The sequence below is a fragment of the Crocuta crocuta genome, unplaced genomic scaffold (genome assembly GCF_008692635.1).
Source record: "Crocuta crocuta isolate KB4526 unplaced genomic scaffold, BGI_CrCroc_1.0 scaffold138, whole genome shotgun sequence".
In the NCBI taxonomy this organism is placed as follows: domain Eukaryota; kingdom Metazoa; phylum Chordata; class Mammalia; order Carnivora; family Hyaenidae; genus Crocuta; species Crocuta crocuta.
Window position 1 is genome coordinate 3750723 of NW_027532585.1, and position 24209 is coordinate 3774931.

Consider the following 24209-nt stretch of genomic DNA (forward strand, 5'->3'; position numbering starts at 1 on the left):
CAACCCTCTGGGGAGCAATTTGGTAATGTGATTCATGAACTTTAAATTCATTTTCATACCCATTGGCATAGTATTTGCAGCTCTTGAAATCTAGTCTAAGGAAATAATCTGAAACTTTAATAGAGATTGATACACAAGGATGTTCATCAAAGTATTACTTATAATAGGAAGGAAGGAAGGAAGGAAGAAAAAGAAAGAAAGAAAGAAAAAGAAAGAAAGAAAGAAAGGAAGGAAGGAAGGAAGGAAGAAAGAAAGAAAGAAAGAAAGAAAGAAAGAAAGAAAGAAAGAAAGAAAGAAAGAAAGAAAGGGAAAGAAAGGGGCATCTGAGTGGCTCAGTCGGTTAAGTGTCTGACTTCAGCTCAAGTCCTGATCTGCCAGTTTACGGGTTGGAGCCCCACATTGGGTTCTGTGCTGACAGCTCAGAGCCTGGAGCCTTTTGCAGATTCTGTGTGTGTGTGTGTCTCTCTCTGCCCCTCCCCTGCTCATACTCTGGCTCAAAAATAAACATTAAAAAGTTTTAAAAAAAGAAAGAAAATGACCAGCAATAGACCAACGGTTAAGAATATTATATACAATGTGATACTATATAACTATTGAATGTGATATTTATCAAAGCATTGGAGAAGACAGGCATAATGAGATTAAGTGGAAAGCAGGCACAAAATTATACATACAGTATTATCTCAATTGTACTAAGAAAATCACGGGAAAAAAATGAAGGTTGATCTACCTACATATTATAGTTATTAAATTGGATGATTCTTTTTTGTGTGTGCTTTTACTTGTCTTTACTTCCAGTCATTCTAAAATTAACATGTACTCATTTAGAATTAGAAAAAGTAAAATAAATCCTATCGACATCAACACATAATCCAGGGCAGAGGCAGGAATTAAACCAGACCCATCAACCACTGAAGTTACATCAAGGGTCACAAACTCAGAAGCTACAGGAACTGTCAGGTAAACGTAATGAGCGAAGAGAACAGGGTGTCAGTTCTAGAAAATGGTAGGGCCTCTGGCACCCTGGAGGCCATATGCTCCTTCTAAATAGGGCAGCCATTCCTCTCACACCGCTGATCTCTGCCATGGGAGAAGACCGGTCCAGTATTGCCAGATCTTTGGATTTTTTTTCAAGGGAAGCCAGAAGCCTAGCTTTTGAATGTTAAATCTCTCATTTTTCTTTGAGAGAGAGAGAGAGAGAGAGCAGGTGCAGGAGAGGGGTAGAAAGTGTGGGGGGGGGGGGCGGGGAGAGAATCCCAAGCAGGCTCTATGCTATAAGCATGGAGCCCAACGTGGGGCTCAAACTCACAAACCATAAGATGATGACTTGAGCCAAAATTAAGAATCAGATGCTCAAATGACTGAGCCACCCAGGTGCCCCAAATCTTTCCATGTTTAAATGTCAATAATTAATTCAAAATACTTAAAAACACCCTGAAGCCCATGAGAAGCTCGTTGTAGGTATCTACTCTCATTTCCCACTCCCTACAGCCAGGTCTCTGTCACCTGAGTGAATCAATTACCTGTCCCAACCCTTCCTGTTTCCTTAGGCTCTGGACATGCCAAGTAGCCTCTAACATCCAAATCTCTGGAAAGATGCAATGAGCTTTGATCAAATCGCTTATAATTGGCATGGCATAAAAATGAAACAGAATTTAAAAAATGTTTCATAATACTATTTTCCTGTGTGTCCCTGAGACATGCTTTAATCAGACCTTTACATTTTAATCAGAAATAAACAGTGGTGACATGGCCCAACCAGCAACTGAATCATTACTGCAGAAGCAGATACCTTTCTGAGTAGAAAGCTGGGGAAATAGCTTCTTTTCCCAGAATGATACTTCATGGGTTATATCATGTGCCCTATGGGCAAAGACAGAATAAGGTGGAATCCCATATGTGTAAAAAAAAACAGATGCATGGTAAAATTCCAGGGGGAAAATAATAAGAATTCTTTTTTTTTTTAAATGTTTTATTTATTTCTAGGAGAGAGAGAGAGAGCGTGAGCAGGGGAGGGTCAGAGAGAGAGGGAGTCACAGCCTGAAACAGGCTCCAGGCTCTGAGCTGGCAGTCAGCACAGAGCCCGACGCGGGGCTCGAACCCACGAACCGCGAGATCATGACCTAAGCGAAAGTCGGACGCTTAACCGACTAAGCCACCCAGGCGCCGCAAGAAAATAATAAGTATTCTTATAAAAATGTTTTTGAGGTTGCAATCAGATGCCTAACCAAGCATAAAAGTGTTATTCATCTGGGAAAATCTCACCCCCTACTTATTCACCTGCTTTATCAATTTTTGTTTTGAGTTTTAATTAAGGAGCTAGAATTGGTCCCTTTCTCGCAGCCTATGACAAGGACCAAATGGAGTGGGCAGCATTCTAGATCACAGGGAAGGGTCTTTGTCTGCTTTTGCATAGGAAACCTCAATTCACTGGCAGAACACTCCGCAAATATTTTGCATCCTGCAATGTTTAGGTGTTTTCCAAGATTAATTGTTTGCTAATATCCCAAATTACCCTCTGTAGGTGCGGGCGGTTGTTTTATTTTCTTTGGCATAGTGCTTTTATTTTGACAAGAATGTGACAAAGAATTAATTGGACCCATTTATTCTTCAAATGTTGGACTCAAATGTGGATAATTCACCAGTTCCACTTCTAATCAGGAGCTAAACTGGCAACTGGGTAGTTAGCAAATTTGGCCGCACATCTGCAAATATCAAATGTCTGCGAACAAGACGAAGCATGCTCTCTCTCTCCTTTCTGGCCAGATGGTTTCATTTAAGATCCAAGGGGTCAAGGGTCACAGCATGACCTCATCAAATTAGACCCAACTGAGAGAGGTGTTTAGCACAACAGAAAGGAAATAATCTGAAGGACATTAAATGCAAATGAAATTGCCATCTGCAAACTTCAAAAAACACCTGACCTAAAAAAAATAAATCTCCCACTTAGAGCTGAAACCTTGCCTCCTTCCCTCCTCAAGAGTGGACACAGAAGTTCGTTTTTGTAGCGGCCTGACAATCACTCACCCTGCCAGAGTCCATTTGCATTTAATATCCTCCTCTCGACTTTTCTGAGCTGAAAAATTTGACGATGATCTCGGAAGGACAAGAAAAGTTCAAACACGAGGATTGTGGTTTTTTGGCACTTGCGTCTCGATTACCAAATTGGTCACAGGGACCCTGTATTTCTAAACCTAGAAGCCCGTCACTTTGGGACAAGGTTGTGTGACCTTCAGGGGCAGACTGGGCAAGTGCATGGATAGGAGACAGAGGTCCTGGGGGGATGGGAATTGTGGTTTCTTTTTTATTTATTGAGAATGCAAGTCTTTACACGGCAAGAGGGATGCCCGGTCCCCGGATACACTGCTAAGCCAGACGGACAAAGTCTTTGTGCTCATGAAACTCACAGACAATTAAGCAAATACTATAAAGTGTGACAAGTACCGGGAAAGCGTGGGTCACTGCAGCCATTTCTCAGAAATACCCAAGTACCACCCAGATGCTCCTGTCCTGCCCAGACCAATTCTGGACAGAGGAGAATACGGCAGATGGTGAGCAGCAAGTAGCTGAGCCCTTGCTCTTGTCTAGGGACTATGCTTTAAAGGCCCTTAGGTGACAGCATTGCTGGCTCTGTCAGCCCCGTTAGGGGGCATGACCCCTGTGGGACACCTTACCTGTTTGGCCCGAATTCCCTCATCAGACTAAAAACGAAAGCTAATGGGTAGAGGCAGAGCTATTTCGTTGGTATAAGAACTTCTCAATAACATAGACTTCTGGCAACACCCAAAAAGCTGCTTTGTGAGGAAATGAGCTTCTCCCTACCGGCTCTGTTCCAGAAAGGGATGGAAAACCAGGAGCTAGGGATGTTAGGGGGCAAGTGGGTGGGTGAAGGTGGGCGGTAGCTATAGCCAGTTTTAGTTCCAGCGTCCTGAAGACTGAGACAGGTTTTTCAGTTATAAGACTATGATTCTATCCATGTAAGAGAAATCGCTGTACTCATTTCACCCAACTTACATTAGAGAAGAACTCTCATCTTGCCACAAGCATCAGGTGCATGGAGGTTCCTGGAGTCGTTCAAGGCTATGATCCCGAGTACCTTGAAACAAGCATCCCCTTTGAAAAAATTTAAAGTTCAATGGAGAGACTGTATTTAACCACTGCTTCAGATACCCTCCAATGTCTCTTTTGGAACCTACATGATCAATAAACCCTTGTGGTTTTGATCCAGGCCCGTGAGGTTTCTTCTGACGATGCGTAGGGTTTGCCCTGTGGCATTGGTATTGGAGTCAATGGCTCGGCCACTTGCTAGCTGTTTGATCTCAGGCAAATTCCCTAAAGGTTTTGAAACTCAGTTTTATTATTAACAAATGGAGTTGTAAAAAACAATGATCTGCAAGGATTTTATAAACTGTAAAGAATATTAGAAATGGGAGAGACAATGATTGTTCTTTATCAGAGTTGGACAAGTGGTGTCCGGTGAATGACGGCATGGAAATGCTGGGACGGGGAAGGGAGACCTTCTGGCATCAACACTCAGGTGTCGTTTTGCTGCCAAAGTGATCGAAGGATGAACGATGAACAACTCCCGCTTCAGGAATAATAATAAGCTCACAATTATGCCTTGCCTCCATTTTTCCAGAACTTCAAAGAAAGCAAGTAGAGATCATGACTCATGACAAAAATTTGAAAAAGAGTGAGTCTATTTTCCTGAAAAGTGTTTTGTTTGTCCGTATCCATTGTGACTCAGTAACCCATTGCTTGGGACTTGCTAGTTCGTAATATAAAAGCATCTGAGAGTCAGAAGGAGAGAAATCTGTACGACAACGGAGCTAAATATGAGAGGTGGATGAGGTTCATTGGTGATCCATTGCCACCACGTTTGGGAGACACGGGATCCTGGGATCAAGGTTGTAGCTTTCTTTAGGACTGGTGCCAGGGACACAGACTACTGTGTGTGCTGTATGGGTGCATGGGTCAGTGGGGTGTAGGGAGGGCGGGGACAGGAGCAGAGGAGAGTAGGAAGAGATGGATGAAGAGCAAGGATGACCCAACCCCTCCCAACTCCATCATTTTCCATTTGCAGATAGGTAATCGTCAGAAGTCCTGGGGCTCAGTTCACTCATCAACACAAGAAGACTGAACCAGATCCCCTCTGGAGCCTTGGTAATGTTACAGTGGAAAGTCACGAGACTAGGTTTGGGTTTGAAGAGCCAGCCGTATCATTTATGATTATATGACATGATACAAGTCACTTCCACCTGTCCGAACTTTGCTTTCCTCATCTGTAACACACACCAGGGCCGCCCATCTCACAGGGTTGTAGAGGGCATTAAATGGGAGAATCAAGACAGAAATCCTTAGTGAGGAGCTACACAACTGTCAACTCGTTTATGGCCCCACAAGTAAAGGGAAAAGAATGAAGAAGCGGAAACTGTAGACTGAAATATATAAATGGTTTCTGTCTAGTGAAGATGGATATGAAACATTCACAACTCAAACTGGCTTTCCTGGAGCGAATGCACTATATTCAAGTGTTTTCTTTTTTCACCACTGAGCGTTTTCTAAATGNAGTAAGGGGACTGGATATCTATGATGGTGTTTGCACCCATGTGGACAGGATACACAAGCACATCCTATGTTGCTGGGATGGAGAAACTGCCCGGACCCAGTGGTGATATAGGATGACCCCAGCAGTCTGGTGCCTGCTAGGTAAGTAGAAGGAGGATTTGGGCATGAGGCCTAACTGTCATCTTCTTGGGTTTGGGCATGACGACACCTCATCGATCTTGTGTCATTTCAGAAGTTGGCCCATCACCTCCCTGCCTTGGAAGTGGGTCAGGGAGCAGCGGTCCAGAGAGGCATTTGTTAGCGGGGAGAAAGCAGTCAGTGCGGGTAGCAGGGGATTTATGAATTCGAGCCCAGGATCGCTGGGTGTGGGGGTGCACATCTGGCCACAATATGCTCTCTGGCTGCCTTGTGGATGAAGAGGCTTGGTCAAAGGAGGTCACGGCAGGTTCAGTGGGCTTGCAGAGGGGTGGCGGGCTACAGTGAAAGTAAACAAGCCGCCCTCTTGGTTTCCAGCCGCCCCAGAACAAGGATGAGAAAAGGGGTGTCCTCACATCTATTTTCAAGATCATCGAAATATTTCTAAGCTCTTGGAAACTCAAAGCCGACAAATCCCTCTCATCAATCAACATTGAAAGTTTTATATGAAGATGATGACAACTGGAAAGCTACCTAATTAGAAGAATATTACTCTAAAGTAATTACCAAACAGGTTAAAGAAAAAATATACTGATCCCTGTGGGCTTAGTTCCACAGAGCAGCTCAACAAGCAATTTCACATTATTTCACCTTAATATCCTTTGCTGTTTTCCCAAATTAATTTTAAAAATTATATTGGTTTGGGATGAGCACTGGGTTGACAATAAACTATAAAAAAAAGAAAAAAATTATATTGGTAATGATTTAAGTCAATTTAACAAGTTTTCTTTGGTTTAGCTGAATTTTTTAACTCAAATTTTAAATTGGTAGTAGAGAGAATTAATAATGAGGACAGGAATTAAGTTGACCAATCTTCTGGTCATGGAGAGAACCCCCTGCCCCCCCCCCAAAGGGTTAGTGATTTAGCTTGGGATTGGGCTCCCAAGGCAGTCATTTATTTAATAAAATTTTGTAGCGACCACCATTTCTAATGCCATATTAAAAGAAAAAAATTACGTTCAGCCACAAGGCTATTTCCCTTGTGTCCCAGGTTTTGAAAATACTGCTACAGAACCATCTTGGTTTTGCATCTGCTGAGCTTTGCAGGTTGGGGACTGGTTTTTATATTCATTTCCTGCTGCGGAATGTCCACACCATGCGAGCAGCGACATTATGCTTCTGCATGTATATGTGAGTTTATTTGGATTTCTCATGGGGACCCCTAGCAACCCCCATGTAGAGTTCTAGGCAGAGAGACACCTCACATTTCTTCCTTCATAAGATCCTGGATCTTTCCCTTCCAAAACCCATTCCGAAGCTCTCAGATTTTAGCTTCTGACCCTGTTCTGGTTTAAAACTCACGACCCTATGGCAGCTCCTTAACAGCTGGCCAGCTTTCTGCACTGGCTTTGCATTTGCTCTTGTTTCTGAGGATTTTCCTTTCTTTGAAGCTCAGCTACATGTGTTTGGTTTATTAGCTGTTTTTTGCTTTCTTTCCCATTTTATCCTGAAGTTCTGGAAGTATCTAGAAGATTGCAGCAGAAAGAGACTATCATACTGGCCCAGGGCACCACTTGGCCAGGATTGGAGCCCCACAAAAAGACTGATAGAATTCATTCCTCCAGATGGTTCTCAAACAAGTTTCTCATGGGATTGGTTTTATAATAACACCAAAATACCGTCTTTTTGGGTCATGCAAATAACAATGTAGTCTCAAAATTGGCCAGGCCCGGTGGTGTCAGAGGCAAAACTTTGAAGACAAAAAAGAGGGTCAAGTCTTATTGCTGTCACTTCCTAGCCACGTGACCTGGGACAAGCCACCTCATCTGGTAAATGAAGTCCATACTGCCACCTCCTCACAAGCATGGTGTGGCTGTCATAAGACTTGAGAACGACTTATTACTTCTCATTTGTTTTTCACCCGTGGCAGAGTCAGGGATCCTGGCACTTGGGCACAGAAGAGAGCTCCACTATTTATAGAAGAGAGGCCCCCTGAATGGAAAAGATTGATCAACTAGTTTTTGAGAACTATAGAAATAAGAGTCATTCAGATAGAAAGGCCTTTTGATTAAGGCAGGAAAAAAGTCTTCTCCTGGTATTTATTTATTTGTTTATTCATTCATTCATTCTCAAGTTACCTAACATAGAGTGTAGTCCTGGCTTCATCTCTTGGTATCTCTTGTATGGGACTATTGAGTGTGGTTTTCCGTGATCACCACGGAATTGCCCCGCTCACGTCTCTCATACAAATTTCTGTGGATTATGTCATCAAATGGAACTCCAGCTTTAGTTCCACCTAGATGGATATGCCTCGCTAGGTATGCACTTTCAGCCTGATGCATTTGCCCATCAAGTGTTCTCCCTGAAGCATCCTCTTTCATGAAGCTGGATAAATGTTTTTAGTGAAGTATTGCTCTGCTCCCAATCTTGGAGGTGAAAACATTCCATGTCAAAGTATGATTAACTAAGACACAATGCATTATTAATAAAGACAAATAGGAATTCATCTAAGGTCTGAGTCCTGGAGTGGGCCAGAGACAGAGGTTTTCTTCCACTTTGCCACCCATTGCAAGGAAATGGGACGTGTCTTCAGATCTTCACTGCATTTTTGTTTCCTTAGGTGGCATCTAAGAGTAGATGCCTTGGTTACCAAAGATTTTGGTACAGATGTAAACTGTCTTCAGATACCTTCTTAGGAATCTTTCCATTTGGAAGAAGAGATGAGCAGGAGCAGGAGCGTCTTTCTAAGAAATGGCCTGTTGGCTGGCCTAGCCATCAGCAGGCACTGGGAAAAGAAAAGATTCAAGGTTGCTGCAAATGCTTTTGTGTAAATTCCAGCTCTTAGGGAAATATGTTCAGGAGCAGTAAACAAACAGGAAAAATTGTAAATGCTCTCCGGGATCTCTGAATCAGATATTACTACCCCTGACACTGACCCCACTGCTTCTCAACCTTTTGGCTAAGATCAAGTGTAGGTACAACTACCCAACACTAATCTCCCCCAATTAGAATATTTGTCATTGAAGTTTCAAGCTGATAGTTTTCTCAATTCTTATCACATAATTTGTTTATTCCATTTTCACCCATGATAAAGGACATTGCTCTCTCAGAATGACTTTGGTCCAAGTTTTGAAAATCTATTTCATTGTAACTACTAAGTATAAAATAGAAATTGATATTTCCCAGAAGAGTAATACTAACACTCTATAGGGCAGCTTAAAAACTTTCTTGAAATTTATATCCAGAAGAGCCACTTGGCCCTTGTGAAAGTCAATATATAAATTTGTGAAATAATTGACATTTTTAAGAAAGAATTTTTTTTATTTTATCTCTGTATTTTGTGAAATGATGTGAATTCTTTGTAATAAGTGTGTATCACTTTTATGAAAAGTAGTAATTTTTCTTAACAAGTGAGGAGTAATTTTTTAACAAGTAATTAATAATGATTAATTATAGGTATTGGAAACACAGATGATTATTTTCTTCTGCGCGCTATTGTATATGTTTGAGCTTTCTGAAGTTAAACAAGATTTGATAGTAATACTAAAGTAGAAATAATATAATAACAACATAATCATTGTTGTCTATAATTTTAAGCAGCTTTTTAAAGAGACATTTTATTGAATGTCATCAATTAACTAAACATACAAAATATGTAAGCTTTCAAAATCTATCTTATTAAGTCTTGAGTGATAGATTTTCATCACAAAGATATATGAAATTTCTAAGCTCAAATAATTTATGTGTTTTAATTTAAGACATCTGTTTTTCATTTGACTAGTTAAAATGCCTTCCGTACAATATTTAGATTTTTTTTCTACTCCGCATCATTTTAGTTTGACCATCCTTTGAGTTTGAGAAATTTTCAAAGTCCCAATGCATTGAATGTATAAATCATTAAAAAAAAATACAAATTGACAACTCTGTCCTGTCACACCACATCATTCCCTAGGCTGTAGGGCCATGTTCTCAGGAGAGATCATTCTTCATGTTCATAAAACTGTTCTTTCTCAACAACAGAAGGAGAAAAGGAGGCCAGTTCAGATTTTTACAAAGTTACCTCTCCTTCCCTGTGCCTGTTTGAGGGTTTGCTTTACCTGCCTAGGTGCAAGCCCTTCTATTAAAGGTCAGAACATGTAATCAACACACATGAACACTGTGTACAAGGCCCTATTCTAGGTACCACGGTCAAGTGTGAATAAGACATAGTTAAGTCATCACAGAGTTTATAATTTCCTAAGGGAGACAGAGATGTAAATAATTCATCTAATAATGGGAATACGAGGTTGAGTGCTTTGATAGGGCCATGAAAAAAATGGAAGTGAGGCTCAAGAAGAGATTAGTTCCAAGTATAGAAGGGTAAATTAAGAAGGAAAAGTTCTGAGAGCCAGGGTATAGAAGGTGGTTAGTAGGAGATGCACATCCCCAGATGAAAGATTGTGATGGGCAAGAAGGACTATACAAAGGGAGACAGTAAAGCTTATGTCACATGCAAAGAATCAAGAAGTTTGTTGTGGCTGATGCTTTGGGAAGTAGATTTAGAAAAGCTGTAGTGACATTTGAAAAATCTTTGGGTCAGACTATGAAGAGGCCTAAAGGGCACATTCAGGATTTGAAGTTTATTTCAAATAATAGAGGAGAATGGGCATGGAATTTTTTTTAGCATAAACATTACATGATTTATGGGGCGCCTGGGTGGCTTAGTCGGTTAAGCGTCCGACTTTCGCTTAGGTCATGATCTCGCGGTTCGTGGGTTCGAGCCCCGCGTCGGGCTCTGTGCTGACTGCCAGCTCAGAGCCTGGAGCCTATTTCAGAGTCTGTATCTCCCTCTCTCTCTGACCCTCCCCTGCTCACGCTGTCTCTCTCTCTCTCCTAGAAATAAATAAAAAAAAAATTAAAAAAAAAAATTACATGATTGGCTCAGACCTTTAGGGTGATAAGTGGCCAACAGTGTGGTAGATGAATGAGAAGAGGATACTTTGGAGGCATGGACCAATTAAGAGGATACTCCCATGGTCCAAGTAGGACTTCTTACATGGCCTGAATTAGGACAGCTGTAGAGGACATGGAAGAAAATGGATTGATATTTCAGACCTTGAGAAGATGGATGCGTAACTTAGAGATTGATTAGGTGAGAACTATGCTTTTAACATCTTGATAATTATACATTGATGGGGCTCAAAATCTGTAATATGGAAATACCAGGGCTTTTGACTGCATAAATAGCAAAATACTGCACTAAAAATTATCCCAAATGGATATTAACAACAAGGAGAAAGAAAATTATGTTTTGGTTGGGAAGACAGTATATCCTAAATACTTCAAAAAATTGGCCAGATCAGGGGCACTTGGGTGGCTCAGTTGGTTAAGTGTCTGACTTCAGCTCAGGTCATGATCTCATGATTCGTGGTCAAGTCTCACATCAGGTTATGTGCTGACAGCTCAGAGCCTGGAGTCTGCTTCAGATTCTGTATCTCCCTCTCTCTCTGCCCCTATCCTGCTTACACTCTGTACTTTCTCTTTCCAAAATAAATAAACATTAAAAATGTTTTTAATTGGCCATGTTACAAGAAATTATAAAATAAAAATATCATAAACAGGGTTAAAAGACAAACATTCAACCAGGAGAAGATTTTTTTCCATATAGATGACAATAAAATTTTTAGCATTCAGAATGTACACATTCTTACCAATCAATGAGAAAAAGAATACCCCAAAAGAAAAATGTTTTAATGATATAAGTAGGCGATTCATAAAAGAGAATATTTAAATGGCCATAAGCACATACAGTTTTTTTAAACTCACAGTAATTACTGAGATGCAAATTAAAACAACTGATAACATTTCAGATTCACAAAAACTTTAAAGGTTGATGAAACCAAATACTGGTGAGGATTTTTCAGATGTACCGCTGATGGGAAGAGAAACTGGTAAAAATCACTGTAGAGAGTAATTTATTAGTATCAGGTAAAGTTGAAGTTTTTGCTTTTTCTTATGTGTTGCGTATGTTTTACTAAGACTTTAATTTATATATTTCTTATTAGCTTTTCTACTCTGGTAAAATACACGTAACATTAAATTTACCACCTTAACCATTTTTACACATATCATTCAGTGGTATTGCATACATTCATAATGTTGTACAACCATTTCTACCATCCATTTTGAGACTCCTTCCATCTTGGAGAACTGAAACTCTGTACCCATTAAATAGTACCTGCTCAGCCCCCCTTTCCCCAGCCCCTGGCAACAACCATTCTACTTTCTGTCTTTAATTTTGACTACTCTAAATGGAATGATACAGTCAGTATTTGTCTTTTGGTGGCTTGCTGATTTCACTGAGCATAATTTCTTCAAGGTTTACCCCTGTTAAACCATGTGTCAAAATTCCCTTCCTTTTTAGGACTGAATAATATCCCATTATATAGATATACCATAATTTGCTTTTCCATTCATTATTGATCCACGCTTGGGTTGTTTCCATATTTTAAATATTGTCTCATTTATAAATTTTTGATCCATTCAGCATCCCTGAGAAAGAAGACAGGTTTTTATTTATGTCTCAAACCTTGAAATACCCAAAAAATAAAGCCATGACTAAGTAAGAAGTCTGAATCCCAAGTCTCATTCGGAAGAACCTGACATCTTCTATCCCAGCCCAGATCTCACAAGAATTAGTATCCTGAGTATTGAATGTTCATAGGCAGAATCCCGAGGTATGCATGGCCCTTTCTTTTCTGAATGAACTTGAAATTAATTTCTATAAAAAGATTAACAAATTTAATTAAACCCTATATTTAAGTCTGTGAATAATATTGTTTCAGAAATACTTAATTTTTTTTGTTGTTGTTTTGGATTAGCTGTTTAAAGACAAAAGACTTGAGGCTCCATTTAGCTGCTGCCAAAAATTAATTTAAGTAACCTAATTGACTACTTGCTATAAGCTACATACAGTCTTGGTGCTTAAATAATTCAATTCTTTGCAAAAGCGGGTATGAGCTTTCCACTCTCTAATGAAACAATGTTAGATCAGACTATTAACAAACACTCACTGAGCCCCCAACCAGCTAAGCTCGGCCCTGGCACTGGGTGTGCCCACAGCCCACAGTGTCATCTCTCACATGTGACCGGTGCTAAAGGAATATTTGCTTGTGATCTGTGGAAGGCCAAAACCAAGACCCAGGCTTGCCTTCAGGAAGTCAACACTGGGAAGACAAATCCTATGGGAAGTATAAAGGCCATGTATGGTTCAAAACCAAATGAGTGACTCCACCATGATTCCAGAAGGGAGAGAGTAAGAACAGCAGGGATGCAAAGCCCCAGGAAGCCTGTGGAAAAGGAGCAAACTCATCAAGGTGAAGGGTCCTTGGCTCTGAAGGAAGAAGAGAGAAGTGAGTGGGAGGAGAGGAAAGGAAAATGGAAGAGGAAATGCCATGATATTGGATGCTCAGAACATACTCTTTTGTGAGTTAGCTACTTGTTGTGTACCCATGACTGTGCATAATGATGACAATGATGATAACAATGACCATGATGACAATAATGTCAATGATGACAATGACAATGGTGACAATGATCACAAGGACAATGGTGATCGTGATGACAATGATGACAGTGACACCTAAGGGTCCCTTACTATGATCCAGAGACCCAGCTGAGCACTTGACAGGTGTTCTCTCATCCTGTCTTTCAACAATTCTGTGAGGAAACACATAAATAAGTTCAAAGACATTAGGTGACTTACTCTAATCATAGAACTAGAAAACCCCAAAGCAGGGGCCTGACTCCCGACCATCAGGTTCCATGCCCATGGTATCACTTGTTAGTGGTCCTTCTTTGGGTTTCCTAAACCTGTTAATACAGTGTCTTATTTAAAAAAAAAAAAAAAAAAAAAGAGTACCTATTGGATTTTCATCTATTGATTCTTGAGTCATTGACACAAAGGGTGTTCAATGGAAAACAATGCAGAGGGAAAGAAAAGGCCAGATGAGAAGAGGGCTCCTTGATAGTGGAGGGTCCTAAAGGCCAAGTTGGGGGATTTAAGAAACAAGGACCCTTCAGAGATTCAGGAGCTGAATTGGGATGAAAGGCTGTCTTTCCAATCCTAGCTTCACCGATCAGTGGTCCATCCTAGAGACCACTCTCCCACTATATAAAGGAAGGACAGCAAGAAATCTACTCTGCACAAATAGCAGTCATAATAGCTCCTTTTAGTGCAGCAGCCCGTCCTGGTTTCCAGAGCATTTCACTGCTGTGTCCTGAGCAGACACTTGTCCAACGTCCAACGGCCTGTTTGTTTTCCCAGAGCCAATTCCTTGACAAAGGAAGAAACTCTCCTACTTTTCAGTTTCTCTTAGAGAATACTATAATCCCCCTCTAAGTCTGCCTAAGTTGTCCCCGCCCCCCCGACTTATAAGTTCATGCCAATTATTCGAATCACTTATTTATTTATTGAACAAATATTTACCTAAGGCCTAATATGTGTCAGATACTGTCCTCAATACTGGAGATACAAAACTAAACCAGAGAATTGTAGTCTCTGCTCTTATAGGGTTCCCAGTCTAGCTGGGAATCCAAGCATCAACCAAGGAATTAAAGTAAAGAGTGAAGAATATTTAGTAGAAGGAGAAATGCAATGGTACTGGGAAAGCTTGCGATGGNGCTTCCTGCTAGATGTGCCATTTAAACCAAAACATGGAGGAGAAGCAGGGGCTAGGCGGCTAAAGAGGTGTGTGTGTGTGTGAGAGAGAGAGACAGAGAGAGAGACAGAGACAAAGACAGAGAGATGCAGAGAGAGTTTTGGAGGCAGGGTCACAGGCAGATGTAGAAAGGGAGAGGATGAGGATGTTTCCAGCTAGGGGAAAAGTCTGTGAAAAGGCCTGGGTATGAGGTAGAGCCTAGTGTTTCCAAGGAACTAAGGGAAGTCAAATGTCATGGCCGAGGAGGAAGCAAAGATGACAGTGGCCTGCAAGCCACCAAGCAGGCCATTGGGTCCAGCACCTACAGGCTTTACAAACCACACAAAGGAGTTTGAATTTGATTCTCACATAGAAAGACACTGAAGAGCTTTAGGCTGGGAAGACAATCAAATTCCATTTTTGAGCATCATCACTGGGCATTGAATGGAGACTGGCCTGGAGAAAGGTGTGAATGAAGATTGGGGACAGACAGGAGGCTGATGCAGTCATTCAGAGAAGAGGTATGGAGGCCACAGGGCCAGGGAGGAATAGATGGAGTCCAGCCAAGCCTGGGACTAGCAGGAAGTGATGACTCAGGGCTGTCTCCCAGGCCTCTGGCTCAAGCAGTTGTATTTTCACACTTCACACACCTTACATTATTCTTATTATGTTATTTCTGCACCTTCCTAGCACATATGAGGAAGATCTACCCAGAAGCGTGGTGCAGGAAGATAGGCCATTTCCTTAAGAATTCATACTCTCTGTAATATTAACTATCAAAACAGTTTCCTCTGACAAGCCCTAAAAATTCTTATTCAAGAATTTATTGTCCAAGAAATGAGAATATTCAGTACTTTCCTTTCAAAAGACCCTCCATGAAGCAAAGACATACTGGAAACAAACTTCATACATTCCTAGTATCTTTCCACCCATTGAGATCAAAGTCCCTAGAGTCATTGGCTTATAGTGACCATTCAGAGTTGAGGTAAAAATTAATGAAGCACACATTTTGGTTCAATGTAAGGAAGGCCTTTTCAAAGAGGAAATGAGCTGCTGCCTGGGGCAAGTGCTACCCACTGCTAAGCCTCAGCGCAAATATCCCCTCTTGGGGCACCTGGGTGGCTCAGTCGGTTAGGTGTCCAACTTCGGCTCAGGTCATGATCTCACGGTTCGTGGGTTCAAGCCCCATGTCAGGCTCTGTGATGACAGCTAGCTCAGAGTTTGGAGCCTGCTTCCCATTCTGTATCTCCCTCTCTCTCTGACCCTCCCCTGCTTACACTGTCTCCCTCTCTCTCTCAGAAATAAATAAAAACATTAAAAAAAAATCCCCTCTTAAGATGCCAGCCCCAAGTCCTGCAGGCAGAGGTGGTCATCCCAGCCTTGCTGTTTTAGCCCATTGTGTCTTCCTCCACCATGATGTTCTCTTTCTCCTACTACATCCTATTACACGAGACTGTTAACTTCTGGTCTGATCCATTACTGTGGCTTCATGTGTAGAAGACAGTCAAATATTGAATGGATGGATGGATGAATGGATGAATGATATTTGACGATTTTAGAGTTTAGGTGATAACGTGGCTATGAGGTAAGGAAATTCAACCAACAGTTGAAGGGTTGGATTATAAGACTTTTAAGATCCTTCTCTAAAAATAATCACCTTGCATTAGAACTGTGAAAAAACCCCATTCTATTTGTAGCTCTCAATCCTCATAATCATGGGCCAATGCTGCAGGAATTTCTTCTGACACGATAGAGCCTGAGTCGGATGGAGTCTGTATCTACCCACCTTGCCAACCCCCCCATACAAATTTCCTGTCATAACCTCTTTTCATTTCTGCTTTGGGTTTGGCAATTAGGATGGGCCTTCACGATTCTTGCAAAGGGTGTTGGGAACATTCTTTTCATTCCTCTTTGCTCTATACTTTCCATCAAGGACTAGTTTCTCCCAACACATAAGGTTAGTCTCACTATACCTAACTCAAGTGAGAGCTCAGACCTTCTCTAAAAGAAGAGATTAAATACGTTTCCTGTCACAGTCTCTGAGTGTTACATTAGGGTGCATATTGAGTTGAGAAGACCTAATTAATATTCAGGTCTTGTGATTTTTCCTCTATAAGTGTTCCCCTACAAGTATTCCAGAAAAATCCAGGAAAAGAACCATTTTGTGGCATAACCAGGTATATTAAGTTTACTATGGCTGCTGTAACAAATTACTAGAAACTGGGTGGCCTAAAACAAAACAAAATTAAAAAAGTGTATTCTCTTATGTTGCTAGAGGCCAGAAATCTGAAATCAGAGTGTTGGCTGGATCGTGGGTCCTCGGGAGGCTCTAAGAGAAAATCTGTTCCTTGCCTCTTCTAGATTTGGGTGTCTCTAGGCAAGCCCTTGGCTTGTGGCCACATCACTCCAATACCCGCCTCCATGACATGTGGCCTCCTCCTTTTCTGCCTCAAAGCTTCCTCTGCCACTCTCTTATAAGGATACATTTGAGTGTATTTAAGGCCCACCCAGATAATACAGGGTACATTCCTCTTCTTAAGAGTCTTCATCACATTTTTTTTCCATACAAGGTAATAGCCACTCTTTTGCCTATAAGGTAACATCCACAGACATTCCAGGGGTGAGGACATAGATTTATCTTTTGGAGGGCCACCGTCTAGCCCACTACACTGGGTAAAACATGTTTTGTCTTATCATTTTTAGAATATATCAATGGTATTGAAAGAAATCATCGTATGTGAAAACTGGCAAGCCACTAAGAAAGCAGAAGACGCCTGAGCCCAGAGACTCTAAGTGACATCCGGAGGTCATCCAGTGGTAGAGCTGGAACCAGAGGAAGGATTCCAGGCCTCTAGTCCAAGGAGCTTGAGTCCCATATCATGCGATAATTCCAGTGGAAATTTATAGGTATGTATTTAATTAAAACAAGTAAGTGTGCTGAGCTTGCGTGGGTGACAGGATAACTTTCTTGAAGGGAAGTCACTTGAGACAAAGCAAGACTGTAGCCATTTCATTTATTACCATCCTTTGGTCATCTGTAAATGTCAATCGGCAAATAAAACGCAAATGGCTACATATCTCACCTTGTGGTTCGTAAGAGTGATGTGAGCAAATTCCATAGCATAAATTTGCACGAAGAGCAGAGGTTATTGTTTTCATAGAAAAGTGCATAGAGGGGCACTGGAAACAGGCCAACACTTGAATTAGAGTTCTTCCACTTTGATGGTGGGGCTCCAGTAAGGTGGTTAACTTCATTTGCAAATGGAGAAAATGCCTATCACAGCGGGTTGCCGCAAGATGCAAATATAAAAAAACCAAGGAAAAAACCCTGGCATGCGGCAGACTCTTGACCAGCCATGGTAAGTACTGGTATTATCATATCATCCCTGTATTGCTACATGATGGGGGTGGGGGGAGATAGGTACTTTCTTTTGAAAAATTTTAAAAATTTATTTATTTTGAGAAGGAGAGAGAGTGTGTGAGTCAGGGAGCGACAGAGAGAGATGGAGAGAAAGAATCCCAAGCAGGCTGCATGCTGTCAGTGCAGAACCTGACGCGAGGCTTGATCCTATGAACCATGAGATCCTGACCTGAGCAGAAATCAAGAGTCAGATGCTTAACTGACTGAGCCCCCCAGGACTCCCAAGATAAGTACTTTCTAAACAAATTATGTATGTCTATCTGAAGGTGATAAAAAAAAAACCCATTAAGGCCAGATCATAAGAAAATACTTGGAAATTCATTTTAACTTTTTTTTTTTTACCAAATCATACAAATTTGGTTGGCTATTTTAGAAACTGAAATCATTTCCAAACTACACAGGTCTTAAGTCCTCTTGCATCATATTTTCTGCTACAAAAAATGTAATACGCTTATTTATATCAACAAAACTTCATCGAACACTTAACATGTGCAAAGAATTATACCAGGATTTACAACGGCCAAGTCTAAAATTATATTAAGAAGAGAGAGCTATTTCACCACACAAATGAGTGTTCTAAACGTACCTGGACATTTCAGGATAGAACAACTTTACCAAAATTGTGGAGCACGTGACTTTTGTGGAAGCCATCATTCCTACTTTCACCTGTGATGGGAATAGGCAAAAGTCACTGTATCTAAGATTGTCAGGATCAGATCAGAAGCTTAAGCTAAAGTCCACTGTATACCTTAATGTAGTAAGGAATAAATACTGTGTGAGTTTTGAAATAAGATATGAAAATCAAAACAGAACAAAATTGGAAGTAATCGAGTTCATTTCAAAAGAGGCAATGTGAGGTAGCGAAGAGCACAGCTGTGAAGGTAGCTTGGCTTGATTCCTGGTTCCATCCTTTCACTGATAGGACTGAGAACAAGTGATTTCTCTTTCTCAAGTCTCAGTTTCTTCATCAGTAAAATGGGGATAAGAATGACTGCTTCATGGGATTGCTGTAAATATAAAAGCAGTGCTAAGGGTTAGGCTTAGTGAGTATTTGGTACATAGTAAGTGCTCAATAATTGTTGTCCACCTATGCAAAGAATCAGTAACAAAGTTAATTCCATTTCAAGAAAGATTGGACCAATATTTGTCCAATATAAATTAAATAAATAAATTTGTCCAATATAAATTAAAAAATATATATCCTGATCATTTGGGTTCCCATTTTATTTGTATATACTTGCCGACTCGAAGGCTTTGTTTCACTGCTCATTTGATTCATTCATGTAGTTATTTTTCACACACATAGAAGCAGGTTTGTAGTCACATCCTAACCACGCATGTACCATGGGAGAGTTTTCTACTAGCTCCTTGCCCTGGAAAGCATGCTCATCTAAATGTTAGATCTCAAATACCCAGTATTAGGGGTGCCGAGGTGGCTCCATCGGTTATAACTCTGACTCTTGGTTTCGGCTCAGGTTATGATCTCATGGTTTGTGGGTTTGAGCCCCGCATTGGGTTCTGTGCTGACAGTGTGGAGCCTGCTTGGTATTCTCTCTCTCCCTCTCTCTCTGCCCCTCCCCCATCACTGTCCCGTCTCTCTCTAAAAATAAACAAACAAACAAACAAACTTAAAATAATGCCCATTAATAGCTCTGACACTCTTCCATTTTATACCCAAAAAGGAATCCGCCTGGATTGTTGTCCCTTGTAAGCTTTGGCAAGAAGTTCAGAATCTTCCTAGAGGAAAACATATTCTTATCTTCTCAGAGTTTGAATTTTATGAAGATGGCTCAAATGTCCACTTCAGTAGCTTTAGCTATTGTTTTTTTCTGGTAGAACTTACATTTCCAAGTGCGAATTAATCCATACTTTCCAATGGCCCCTGGGCAGAAATAGAACAGACAAATCAACAAGTGTCATTTTGACCCATTCGTTACCCCCTTCACATGACAACGTATCCCAATGTTACTCAAAAGGAAAAACCTAATGTGCCTGAGGCGCAGCTTCAGCCATTCTTTTTTCATAATTGGCACTCGTAAGGATTAGTCACTTGCTTGCACTGGGAGCAGAGCTAACGGGAGAAGTGAGTGCACTTAGGTAATAATGCAATGGGATTTTAAAAAATTTACCCCAGTGCCGTTGCTCTTGGTAAAGGAAAATAAATTGCCGGCTGCCTTCACTCTATCACCCAGGATGCTGTGCTGCTCAAAAACTCTGCCTAAGAATAGAATTGCTGCCTTGCTCAGGACGTAGAACCTTTTGCAAAGGAAAATCCTTGGAGCAGTCTTCTTTGATGATTAAAAATTTGGAAGGAGGTGATTGATACCAAAGATCCAACTGATGTTAGATAATAAAGTTACAGGCAATGAAAACCACAACCAGGAGATGTTCCTCGGTAGTAGGTGGGAAGGAAGCTTTGAGGGAGGGACTCCTCTGGTCTGGGAAGAGAAGGCGCAGGCCCGGCGACATGGTAGCCTGTTAAGCAGACCCTGAGGAGGCAAGACGGCCAGCGAGCCATTGCTAGTGGCAGGGAGAGGAAAGGGTCTTTTAAGGAAAAGTATGACTACTATGTAATTTTAAGCAGTTTCTTGCTGTGTGAGAGATTGTCATCTTCTGTAATATTATCAACTTCTGGGACTATGTCATGCAGCCTTGAGTTACACCACTCTGGAGAATGAAGAAGATGCAGTGAGCAGACATGAGGTAAAGTAGACGGAGAGAGGTCTGCAGCAGGAGGCATCATGGGAATGCAATGGGGTCAGAGCTCTGGAGTAGAAATCTAGTACGTTGTAGTCACATGGTACAGGCAGTCCCCAACTTACCATGGTTTGATGTACAAGTTTTTGACTTTATGATGATGTGCAAGCGATATGCATTCAGTAGAAACCATGTTTTTGAATTTTGATCTTTTCCTGGGCTAGCAATATGCAGAGACTTTCTCATCGTGATGCCAGGCAGCAGTGTGACCACGAGGGTAAACAACCCACACACTGATAACCATTCTATTCATGTTCAGTATAGTGATCAATAAATTATAGCAAATATTCAACATTTTACTATCAAATAGGCTTTGCATTAGATGATTTTGCCCAATTATAGGCTAATGGAAGTGTTCTGAGCACATTTAAAGTTGGCTAAGAAGTCAGCTATGAAGTTTGCTGTGTTAGGTTTATTCAATGGAATAAACCCCAGGGTTACATTTATTCTTGGAATGTCACCCTGTCAAGGAAGATCTGTATGCTCAATAAATATTTGTTGAATTAATTAATGTTGAATGGATAGACCTCTGGAAATACTGGGATTGGAATACTAGACTTCCAAGTGCCTGCTTCCAAGTGTTAAAGATGTGCTGAGTCATTTTATTTGGGTAGAAATGGGCAGAAGACATGAACAGACACTTTTCCAAAGAAGAAATCCAGATGGTAACAGACAAATGGAAAGATGTTCAACATCACTCAGCATCAAGGAAATACAAATCAAAACCACAATGAGAAACCACCTCAGACCTGTCAGAATGGCTAAAATTAACAATCCAGCAAACAACTGATGTTGGCTGCGGAGAAAGGGGAAAACTTTTGCACTGCTGGTGGGAATGCACACTGGTGCAGCCACTTGGGAAAACAGTATGGAGGCTCTTCAAAAAATTAAAACTAAAGCTACCCTATGACCCAGCGATTACACTAGCAGGTATTTATCCAAAGGATACAAAGATGCTGAATTGAAGGAACACATGCACCCTAATGCTGACAGCAGTGCTACCAACAATAGGCAAATTATGGAAAGAGCCCAAATGCCCATTAACTAATGAGTGGATAAGGAAGGTGTGGTATATATATACAATGGAATACTACTCAGCAATGAAAAAGAATGAATTATTGCCATTGACAACAATGTGGATGGAACTAGAGAATATTATGCTAAGTGAAATAAGTCAGTCAGAGAAAGAAAATATCATATGATTTCACTCATATGTGGAACTTATGAAACATGACCAATGAACATAAGAGAAGGAAAAATAAGATAAGAACAGGGAGGGAGGCAAACCATAAGAGACTCTTAAATACAGAGAACAAACGGGGACTTGTTAGAGGGGAGGTGGGTGCGGGGATGGGCTAAATGGGATGGACATCAAGGAGAACTTGTCGGGATGAGCACTGGGTGTTATATGTAAGTGATGAATCACTGGGTTTTACTCCTGAAACCAATACTATACTGTATGTTAGCTAACTTGAATTTAAATAAATAAATTGAAAGAAAGAAAGAAAGAAAGAAAGAAAGAAAGAAAGAAAGAAAGAAAGAAAGAAAGAAAGAAAGAGAAAGAAAACTCTCAGAAGCTTGGAGGAATTGGGGAAACTGAGGCCACAAGTTGTTAATATTTAGATATTGGGAAATGATCAATATGATACTTTAAGGCTTAGGATAAGAAGAATGAGCAGTTGAGGATGCCTATTTGAGAGAACTGTATTTTGTGCTTCTGCATCTTGCTTATGTGTTTCTGGGAGGGGAAGTGCAGCATTTTTCTTAACTGTTTCTTTAAATTCTTGATTACATTCGAAGCGGAAAGGCCCAGCTCCATTAGTGAGAATCAATACTCAATGGTATTTTATTTCTCTCAAATAATAGGAGATGCATCACATGATACCTAGGTATCATGTAACATCTAGGATGAGGTAGACAGGCGCCATTAAATCTTGGAGTCTTGGGCTTGGGCTGGGCATCTGTTTGAAATCATAAGGGCATTCCATTAAACCATTCAAGGGCGGGAGAACATGGTAAAAACAACTGACTTTCCAGTCCAGCTTCTTGATGATGACAGACTATACGAAGCTGCCATTTTTGATCTCTATCCTGAAACGGTGGCATTTGGCCAACTTCGGACCAATGGCTCAAGAGAATACTGGTATTAGGTTCCTTCATGAAATGAACATGATCTTCCCAAACTAGCAAACATCATGTTCTCCACTAAAATTCCCTCCAAATAAAATATATGAAGGGTAAAATGAATTAATGGCTGACATCGCTTATTCTTAAATTCCAAGATTTGAGCAACACCATTACCTATTTTTACTTACCAAGACATTTTGCATTTTGGAATGGCCTCATTTCAGACTGAATCCACCTGAAACAGAAGCTCAGAGGAAAGGAAACAAGACTTTTCTCAGCTCGGTGGTTCTCAGTGAAGGGCAATTTTGCCCACCAAGGGACATTTGGCAAAGGCTGGAGACATATTTGGTTGTCACAACTTGGGGCTAAGAGAGGCTGCTAGTGCCATGTCGTGGGTAGCGGCCAGGGGTACTGCTAAACATCCAATGATATACAGGACAGTCCCTCAAACAAAGAATTATCCAGCCCCAAATAGGAATAATACCTAGGTTGAGAATCTCTGCTTTAGCACTGCAGGTTTGATGTACTTCCAATCAGTCTCCATTTAACAATAATCTCTCATTGAAGCTTATTCTTGCCCAGTGTGTCCTAATACTGGCAGTTCAGACTTCTGTTCTCCAGAACCTCATGGTCAAGAAGGAGGAACCAGTAACAGTGGAGTCAAATACAACAAAAAGCGGGTTCGCAAGGTATATAGGATGCATTTTGGCCACGGTCGGGGGGGGGGGGGGGAGGAGTAATAGACAATGAGAGCTAATCAAGTGTTTCCAGGGATCAAAGTGTAACCCTTCATTAATTTATTCATTCAAAAACATTTATTAAACAGCCAGGATGTGCCAAGCTGTGTGACCTGGAGATAATATTGTCCTGTGAGTCCTTGGCCAGTGATTTTCAAGGCGATGAAGCCAAGACTTTGAAAACTCATTTGATTGAAAGCTCTTCCTTTGGGCAGATAGATGTGAGGTGGCTTTCCTTGTGCACAAGTGGTGATATTTCAGATTGAGTTTCTGATCACCTGGGTTCCTTGGATTTGTCTCAGAGACTACCCAGGCTAGGGGCAGAAGGTGGGGGAATGTTCATGTGACAGGCTTCGGGTCCTCCTATCCCCACCGCTGTCACTTCAAGGCATTTCTGTTTCTTACCTACATCCATATAATAAGTACAATAAAGGATCCCTTTTTTGAACGTTTAAAACTTATTGGTTTAAGGAATTCACATTGCCACAGTGGAAACCGAGAAGTAGCACCTGACATGAATTTTTAAGGACGGCAAGCCACCATTGGAGGATGTGACACAGACAGACAGGCTCGGGTTCCAGTTCAGCTTTGCTCTTGACAAGCCAAGTGACCTTGGGCAAGGTACGTCATCTCCCCAGGCCTCAGTTTCTTCATCTGCAAAAGGCAGTTATTATTTCAAATTATCTCTGAGGTAGCTCTCAGCTGTAAGATGCCGTTGTGTAATTATCTGATAATACTGATGAAATAAACAGGGCGAGAAAATGTTTGCACTGCATACATGACAAG